The 10,123-nt window shown below is 43.9% G+C and overlaps 1 long non-coding RNA gene across 2 annotated transcripts; it reads left to right on the forward strand.

The window, feature by feature from the left end:
- The first annotated feature begins 491 nt into the window (after nucleotides 1-491).
- On the forward strand, nucleotides 492-7,031 carry LOC148686451 (uncharacterized). 2 transcript variants are annotated; one of them, XR_015949226.1, is made up of 4 exons: nucleotides 492-738; nucleotides 3,084-3,200; nucleotides 4,013-4,069; nucleotides 6,138-7,031. It is a non-coding gene; the product is annotated as an uncharacterized LOC148686451 (long non-coding RNA). The 2 variants fall into 2 exon arrangements; XR_015949227.1 differs by lacking the exon at nucleotides 4,013-4,069 and having other exon boundaries at nucleotides 507-738.
- The last annotated feature ends 3,092 nt before the right edge of the window (nucleotides 7,032-10,123 follow it).

Genomic DNA, 10,123 nt, shown 5'->3' on the forward strand with positions numbered 1-10,123 from the left:
GCAGCCACTCCCAGTCACCAGTCTAGCTGCCGCATTCTGGATTAGTTGCAGTTTCCGGGTCACCTTCAAAGGTAGCCCCACGTAGAGCACATTGCAGTAGTCCAAGCAGGAGATAACCAGAGCATGCACCACTCTGGCAAGACAGTCTGCAGGCAGGGAGGGTCTCAGCCTGCATACCAGATGGATCTGGGAGACAGAATTGACCTGCGCCTCCATGGACAGCTGTGAGTCCAAAATAACTCCCAGGCTGCACACCTGGTCCTTCAGGGGCACAGTTACCCCATTCATCCCAAATTGTTTGCAGAAAAACAATGAGCACTCATCCTGATTTGCTTGCGCTTCTGGCAGGAATTTCTCCCAGCCCTACCTAGAGATGCCAGAGATTGAATCTGGAGTGTGCAGTGCATGTGTTCCACCACTGAGCTACAAGCCCTTTCCCTAGTTATTACAAACAGTTCTTTAATAAATAAAATAGGTCTTTGTTAAGCCCAGTCCTGGCTCACACAACGTATCGGCAATGTCTGTCTGTGATCTGCATGGACATCACCCTGAATCACAGGTACCTGTTGGAACATTCTATTGTCTCCACGCTGCTATAAATAGTGGGGACCTTCTGGGTTTTTACCCAGATCTGCCTGCTTCCCTCCAGCAGCCTTGAGATCCCAGAGGACACTTTGGCCATGCAGGTTCTCAGCCTCCTCTTTACTCTGCTCGTCTTCCTCTTCCAGGTGACCACAGGTAAGCAAGTTGCTGAAAGAAGATGGCTTTCGGGGCCAGGCAAAATGTTCTCCTGATTTGCCACAAATATCATTTTGGTTCTCAGTCTTGAGGGGCAAGGAATTTCTCCAGAAAACAGAGTTCCAGCCTTCTGGCTAGCAAATGCTTCCCCCCCCCTATTCCATTGGGGAATAAAAGGTGAACACAGAAATATCTGAATGGATCTCTCATTCCTTTTAAGAAAGTCTGCCTGTCAGGTTGGGTGGTTGCTTAAGCATCACCTGAAAAAAGAAGGAAATAATTGTGTGTGTGTCCCCAAAAGGAGGACAGATTTTCATCAAATGTGCATAAGCAAATTTATGAAAATGGGGAGCTGCCATTGGTCTAGCTAGTGCAGAATTGTTGACACCAACTGGCAGTGGTTCTCAAGATTTTCATATGGGGCTTTCCAGATCCTTTCTGCATGCACAGTAGATTCTCTGCCACTGAGCTATGAGCCTTCCCTATTTATATATGCTATGCTATTAGCTATGGTGTTCTGTGTCCACTGTTCAAGGCAGGGAGCCCCTGCGTATGAGATGCTGAGGATCACAAGCAGTACCGGATTTATGTATAAGCTAAACAAGCTATAGCTTAAGGCCCCACTCTCTTGGGGGCCTCAAAAAAATTAAAGGAACAAACACTGGATGTACATTTCCAAAATATAAGATAACTTCAACAATTACTTTGATAGAGTACATATTTTGTTAAGTGCAAATGGCTTTAGATACCTATTATGTAAAGGTAAAGGACCCCTGGATGGTTAAGTCCAGGGTTGCGGTGCTCATCTCGATTTCAGGCCAAGAGAGCTGGCGTTTGTCCACAGACAACTTTCCTAGTCATGTGGCCAGCATGACTAAACTGCTTCTGGCGCAACAGAACACGTTTACCTTCCTGCCGCAGCAGTACCTATTTATCTACTTGCACTGGTGGGCTTTCGAACTGCTAGGTTGGCAGAAGCTGGGGCAGAGCAATGGGAGCTCACCCCGTTGCACGGATTCGAACCACCAACCTTCTGATAGGCAAGTGCAAGAGGCTCAGTGGTTTAGACCACAGCGCCACCGCGTCCCTATTAGGTCCATAAATTGCCATATAGCATATATTCATCACAAAAAACAGTGACAATTAGTTGTTGACAAAGGACAGCTGGACATATAAAGGGCCCCATTACCTTCAGTAGCTTAGGGTCTCATCAAACCTTAATCTGGCCCTGATCACAAGTGGGGAGATTGTTTTTGTGCTCAAGTCCTGCTTGTGGTCTTCTCACCATGAGAAGAGGATGCTGGAGCAGATGGCCTCATCCAGCAAGACTCTTCTTATGCTTCTATTTATATGTAAAGATGGATATCTAGGAATAATAACTCTTATTTAAATAGAAACACAGTTCATTTCACCATAGTGGGAAAGACCGTGGACAGTTGCCCAGGGTGCCTACTGATGGGTAGCTCTGGTGTCTTTGCCCTCTCTTCTTCCCTTTAAACTTGACTTCAAACTAAGGACCATAAATCAGACACATATCTGAACTCTTTTCAGGTCACAAAGAAGCAGCGTCTTTTCTTCTGCTTCTGAAGCAAAGGTGTGCATGGACTTCCCCCTATCCAATTTGTGACACCCCCCCCCCCAAGATTGTAATTCCAGTCCAGACCAATCTGGGCCCGTTCTCACCCTCCCTGAATGCAGATCCAGATCTGGAAATTACAGATATCCAGAAATCCCATTCCAGAACCAAGCCAGCCATACATTTATTCTTGTTGTTGTTTTTACAAAAGGACATGAAATCTGGGGGGACAGCAGTCCCTATAGAGGGGGCTAAATTTGCCAGATTTGTGGTGGCTAGCTCTAGGGGTTTTCATCCCAGCCACCTTTAAAACTTGCAATTGGAAATCATTGCCACTGTCAAAAAGAAAGTCATAAGGATGTGGCTAGCTGGTATGATAGCAATAATGAAAATATTCCTTAATAGTAATAATATTCACTGTAGTTGGAAATATTAATATTAATGATAACTATCACCGTCATTATTATCGTTCTTATCATTATAGCCTGCAATTTTCCCAAACAGGGACTCAAAGCTGCTTACAGATAAAATAAAAACAGCTAAAAGCACAGGGCAAAAAGAATAATCAAATAATAATTCAACACTAATTAGAATCAATACAATGCATTTATAAAAGATATTTTAAGATATACAGATAATTACAATAAAAAAAATCACAACACCAGCCCTTTCCTTAAAAACAGTTGCCCTTCCCCTTTTCTTTCCCCATGTTCTTTTGCAGAACAGTTTTCTTCCCAAATAACAAGAATATTCAATTTCTTCTCTGCAGCACAATCTTACACCTGTATTCAATACGGGGGTGTTTGCGTCCCTTCAGGAGATGATTGCCTTGACTCTGGAGAAATTGTTCCTGTTGACTGTGGCATTAACTTATCCTGCTGCAAAGGTAAGCAATGCGAGTGGAGGGAGCAGGTGGCGCTGTGGTCTAAACCACTGAGCCTCTTGGACTTGTTGATCAAATGGTCAGCGGTTCGAATCCCCACGAAGGGGTGAGCTCCCGTTGCTCGGTCCCTTGTCCTGCCAACCTAGCAGTTCAAAAGCATACTAGTGCATGTAGCTAAATAGGTACCGCTGTGGCGGGAAGGTAAACTGCATTTCCGTGCGCTCTGGCTTCCATCACAGTGTCCCGTGTGCCAGAAGCGGTTTCATGCTAGCCACATGACTCAGAAAGTTGTCTGCAGGCAAACGCCAGCTCCCTCGGCCTGAAAGTGGAGACAAGTGCCACACTACACAAAAGCAGACCATGATAATTTATGGTCATTGATAAAGCAGAGGAATTGATCAATCAGTGCCTTCAGCACCGGCTGGAAACATGGGTTTTTTAATTCTGTTTTTAAATGCCGTCTCTGATGCAAAATGAGTTGGATTCCATTTTGCTTGCAGTTGGTAGCCTAGGGGTGGGGGAATCTCAGACCTCTAGAGCTTTCTAAGTGGCCCTCAGAATTCTCCCCAGGCAAGAAGCCCCTGGTGGTTCTCGGTCAGCAACAAGGCACAGTTGTGAGAGAGGTGGAAAACCTGTTGCACTGAATGGGGGAGTCCAACCATCACTTGTGGATTTTAGAAGATATGTGGGAAGGAAAGATCCATCCAAGATCGGAATGGGTCAAGAGGCCACAAGAGGAATCAGTTGCTCAGTGGTCAAACATCTTTTGCACATGGAAGTTCTAATAGCATGATCCCATATGTCTTCTGTTAAAGGACTGAGCAAGTGGATTAAAGGTCTCCTGTATGATATCTCGGAGAGCTCTTCAATAGGTGAAATGCTTGTTCTTTTTTAAATTGAAGACTGTGGATGAGGATGTTATGGGCATCTACACTGTAGCTCAATGGTAGAGGATCTACTTTATATGCAGGGTGTCCCGGGTTCAATTCCCAGCATCTCCAGGTAGGTCTGGGAGAGACACTCTGACCGAAACCCTGGAGAGCTGCTACCAATCAGTGTAGACTCTAACTCAGTATGAGGCAAGTGCTTCTGATCTTTGCTGGGGTAGACTAGGAAAGCATCAATGGGAGAAAATGTAGAATCTTCATACCAGAAGTCAAATGAAGTCTCGCATGAGAAGAGCCAGGAGCCTGCCAGCAAATGGAAAGTCAGTCTTTAGATCCCGCAGAAGTTGAGTGTTCCAGAAGACCGTCATATGGAGAACCTTGCTGTTCCTCAATATCCAGTCTTTCAATTAAAAAATAGAAGTAAAAATCAGTCAGCCTGGTAGGGCAGGACACGCAATCTCACTATAAGCATTCATCAAAAAGTGTTTGGCCTCTGAAGTTGTTCTTTTGTTCTTCAGGCACACATTGACATGTTAATCATTAGGTGACCAAAAAACACTTACAAACCCTTGACTGATTTTAAACTGGAATTGTCTCCCAAAGAATTCTCATTTTACAAGGGTGCTAAAAAGTATGTTCTTCTGACACTAGTTACATTATTCACATAAAAGTAATAATTTGATTAATTCTGGGACAATTCAATGTTTAAAAATCTCATTATTCTTCCATATATTTCAAATAAAGTCATACAGTTACAAAATAAAAGTTTGATGAATTTAGCATTACATTGCAAATTTATTCACTTGCATACTGCTCAATGCCAAAATAGGTTCATAAGTGGCTTGTGCAAAAGTGTAAAAACCAATGACAAACAGTAAAATGTAGGCATATTTACAACACACAGGAATAAACATAAACATTCCTAATAAAAACATGCAATAAAAAGCATCACATTAAAACAACTGCAATTAAAACAGGATGCTCTCTAGTAGAACAATCAAGGGAATGTAATCAGGTTCCATTTGTTAATTGAAATGCCTTCACTGGTCAATTCTCACAGGTTATTAAAATATTGTGATGTTGAGGCCAGCTTTTTTTAGTTGGGATGAAAACGACCGTCTTTTAAAATATAATAATAATAATAATAATAATAATAATAATAATAATATTGAAATACCACATGAAGAAGATGATCATTTAAAAGTTTCAGCATCTAAGGGACATAAAGAAAAGTCAATCGTTATTTAAACAATATGGGATGTCACTTCTGGAACAAAATTATTTTGGAGAGAGCATGTGCAGAAGCTTCTGCTGCAACTGTGTGCCTTAATTTTGTGTCATGCAATGTATCAATGTATACATTGCATGACACAGTAAGGCAAACCTTGGTTTAGTGAGACTGGACAAGCATGCAGGCAGCAATGGGTTTGGTTTAGTGTGTCTTCTGAACCAGGATTCATAATTAAGGTCTCTCCTCACTGTAAACTTGGGTTAGTAAGGAGAGAGAGCTTAACCACAAGCCATTTTCTTTCCCATTCTCTCATAATACTAGAACTTCAAATCATCCGATAGAGTTGAATCTTGGAAGATTCAGGACAAACAAAAGAAAGTACTTCTTCACATCATGCATAGTTAAACCATGGAATTTCGCCCCTACAAGATGTAGTGATGACCATCAACTGGGATGGCTATAAAAAGAGGATTGGACACATTCATGAAGGATAAGGCTTTCAGTGGCTACTAGCCGCAATGGCTGTGTTTTTCCTCCTGGGAACCGCAGGTGGCGAGAGGTCTTGCTTGTGGGCTTCCCTTTAAGGGCATCTGGTTGGTCATTGTGAGACTAGGATGCTGGAAATGATGGACCATTGGTCCGATTCAGCAGGACTCACCTTATGTCACCATGAGTCCAGGGGGAGATGTTTGGCAGGTCTAGGAGTAAGCCTAGACAGAGCTGGGGAAATTGGGGATTGAGTTGGGAAATGGTAGTGTCCTTCCTGTAGGAAAAGATATTTCCAAAACCATGACAAAATTATCTGTTGTTGTTGTTTTGCAGAGCAGCATGATTGACAGCTCAGAGACCTCTTACTGATTCTATGGGATGCGGAAATGTTCACTGTAACGTACTCCAGCCTCCATTAATGACAACAAGCAACTCTGACCCTAAGTGTACATTTTTGGTTGTTAACTCAGATATGAATTTCTGTCTGAGGAAATAAGTTAGACCACTCCTCTCCAAAAGCAGACAGTGATAAATGCATGTGACACAGTTCACTAAGCGCAGCCCACATTTTAATCTGAAGTCTAGGTTTCTCTCTCTCAAATTTTATGAAGGTGATGCCATTTTTATATTTTTTCCTGATTGGAAATAATCTCTTTTTTATATTCTAGACTTAGATTTGTTCTAGATCTGATTTCTTACCGTGTGTTGACTTCAGAGCATGTTGATCTCACCAATGTCCCATTGGAAAGAATGGCCTTACGTTACTCGTGATTTAAGTGTCCTCTTTATACATACCCCCTAAGTGTCCCATTTTAAGTGGGATGTCCCAGAATCACAGAAGCCAATCCCACCTTCTGTTTGCATCCCAGAATGTCCCATTTTTTCCATCCAACGCTCTGGTGCTTGTCAGCAGGGTCATGCCAAAAGGTCTTGCGCTCTGGCAAAACCCTGCTGATGAGAACCAGGGCACTGGCACAAAACTGATGTCCCAATTCGGGGGTGAAAATGTTGGAAAGTATGCTTTGTATCCCTTTAAATATGCTGTTCAATGGTAATACAGTAAGCTGAGAACAAAAGAATAGGAAAATATTCAAGAACAGTAATTAAAGCTATATTCTTGCATCCTGTTTATGCTCACTTTGCAGGGGCCAAATAAATATTGTACTTGGCAAAGAAATGTGTTCCACTGCACCAGTAATAAATAAACATATTCCAAGTCTGGATAAATGTCTTAAGTACCTTATGCCTTCATAGACATCACTGCAAATTGATAGATCTTTGCTTTCCATTCTGTTGTTCCTGGGATTCAAGCCTTTCCCCCTAAACCTTGCAGGAAAGTGGTATTGCTTTTCCTTCTTCTTTGATTGCATTGAGGAAGTCTCTGTCATACTAGAAGCTCACTGCCTAGCTGAAACTTTACCAAGGTTTTTCCGGGGTTGATTTCAAGGGGACCTCAGTGTTACTTACTCTAACCATCTCGCTGCCAACCCATTGAAAACTCATCCTCTCGGTATAAGCCAGGAGGTGGCAAACTTTTTCCTTTTTTTTAAGGACCAAAATCTCTAAGGCATGGGTGAGCAACTTTTTGTAGTCTGAGAGCTGTATTCCTTTCTGGGCAACCTCTTAGGAGCCACATGGCAATACTGGATGGAATCAGAATTATCAGCGAAGAAAGCAGTTGATGTAAATGTTAGCTTTGTGCAGTAGGCTAGTTTACACACATGTAAACCCCTCTCGGCGTTTCCATGCACTGTTCTGGTTTGCCAGAAGCGGCTTAGTCATGCTGGTCGCTGGTCACATGACCCGGAAGCTGTATGCCAGCTCCCTCAGCCAGTAAAGCGAGATGAACACCGCAACCCCAGAATCGTCCGCAACTGGACCTAATGGTCAGGGGTCCCTTTACCTTTACCTAAACCCCTCTCTAATCTCCACCCATTCAAGCAAGACATATTATCAGAGTTCATGACCACACTCCAGCTAGGCCAAAGGGGTGTGGCCTAGGATTGAAGACCAGATAGAGAAGGTTGAATTGGCCCTTGGCTTGAGGTTGCCCACCCTCTGCCCTTGGGGGTAATTGAGTTAAGGGAATCTAGGAACTTAAACAAGCAGTGAGTGGAGTCAGATCAGAAAATGGATGGGCAGCACACTTTTACCTGAGACTGAGAGGAGATATGATAGCCACCTTCAAATATCTCAAGGGTTGTCACATGGAAGCTGGAGCAAGCTTGTTTTCCCCTGCTCCGGAGGGTAGGACCTGAACCAACGGCTTCAAGTTACAAGAAAGGAGGTTCCGACTAAACATCAGAACTTTCTGACAGTAAGAGCTGTTTGATGGCGGAATGGATTCCCTTGGGAGGTGATGGACTCTCCTTCCTTGCAAGGTTTTAAGCAGAGGTTGCATGGTCATCTGCCATGGATGCTTTAGCTGAGATTCCTGCATCACAAGGGGTTGGACTAGATAACACTCGGGGTCCCTTCCAACTCTACAATTCTATGAGTCTATGAAAAGCTGAAATGTGGGTGGAGAAGGGCAACCAAGATGATAAATGGTCTGGAAACCAAGCCTTATGAGGAATGGTTGAGGGAGTTGGGTATGTTTCTCCTGGAAAAGTGAAGACTGGGGAGATTCCGGCTAAACATTAGGAAGAACTTCCTGGTGGTAACAGCCATTTGACAATGGAACAGACTCGCTTGCTCCTCAACTCAGACTTGAGCCTGAGAGGCATCAGCACTTGCTCACCATGTAGGGCTGGGCCATGTATCTCGGAAGAAGCAGCCAAGATAAATTCCAGTCCTCTTGATACAACAGCATACACCAGTATTTAGCTGTTGAAAAATCACGATGTTGAAAACAAAGTATCTCCCAGCCCTAGCACTGAACTAAATCATCAGAGGGTGAGCTAATCATAGAGGCAATTTGCTTAGCTATTTCCCCCGTTGGACTTCCAAGATGAGACATGAATCCCAAACTCATAAGGCAAGGTTCACCGGAAACCCTACCTACAAGCAGTGGGAGAGTCCTCTAAACTTGACAGTCCTTGAAAGCAATTAGAAGTTCTAGTCTTTTAAGGTTCTATGCAGTTAAAAGGTAGAGAGCGAGGGGAAGGGGAAGGGGAAGGGGAAGGGACCCGTTGCATTTTTTTTAAATGATAGGCATGTGAATCCACCTTGTGTAGCAAGTCTCTCTCTCACACCTCCAATCACAAGAGCCCTAGGAAACTGTGTCAGAGGTTTGTGCTCAATCCAGCTCACTTGCTATCCAGAAACTCTTTCACAGGGTTTTCCCCTGACAGCAAGCACTGTGCAAATAAAAAGATAAGTGAGTCCCTGGCAGGGAATGGTGCCACGGACTCCCAGGGTGTGTTCCCTAACTGAGAACCACTGATATAACGTATAACTCAGCTCTATGGGCCTTGGTGTCACAGTGTGTGTCAGTGTGATACACTTCCAAAAGCCACCATGAAATAAAAATAACCCTTATTCTGTGCACAACCTTGCTGCTGAAATGAGTTAGCTCGTTTGTTGACTTCTTCCCGCAAACAATGGGATGTCATGGCCTCAGAGCAGGAATCCCCAGAGGCAGAGTCCTCCAGTGAAGGACTCTGGAGAGCAAATGGGTCCATTCCCTGGTTGATCCCATGGGGCGCCACAATAAACAGAGACCTCGTCTTCTCCATTGAACCCTGAAGAGAGGCATCTGCCACCAAACTATGGTGGTCCATGGATGTCCCACAGACTTCTTGGAGGATCAGGAGAGACATGAGAAGATAGCCTCATAGCATGGAACTCCAGCATCTTGATCAGCAGTGGGGAACCCACAGCCTGCAGGTATTTTGGGTCTCCCTATTTGGCCTAGGAGGCTGTTTTGGTCAAGCCATGCCTAAAGCTGATATCATACAGTATATGGCACCAGATGCGTGGCAGGTAAAGACGCAGCTGGGTCAAAAGGAGGTTTGCGGGCAGCACTGATCAGTTGATTGGTGGCACCTGCAAAGTCCTATGCAAGGGCTGGCAATCAGCTGGTCATCAGGGTCATCGGTGCGAACACCAACAATCTGATGATCAGTTGCTCCATGGCACCACTGAGCCAATTTGTATGTCCATTCTCAGCTTCAGGGTTGCTAACCATGGTCCTGAAATACCTCTCCTTTGTTCCTCTCCAGTGTTCTGACCCTGCCTTGCCTTGCCATCCTGACTGCTAAAGAGAGCAACTCGTAGATAGGTCAGAACTGGAGTTATGTGTTCAGACTGTCTGGTCTTAGAAATCACATTCTGCATTAGCTGTAGTTTCTGAACCACCTTGCAACACAATGGGATAC

Source organism: Zootoca vivipara, chromosome 3, assembly GCF_965207765.1.
Source record: "Zootoca vivipara chromosome 3, rZooViv2.hap1.1, whole genome shotgun sequence".
NCBI lineage: Eukaryota > Metazoa > Chordata > Lepidosauria > Squamata > Lacertidae > Zootoca > Zootoca vivipara.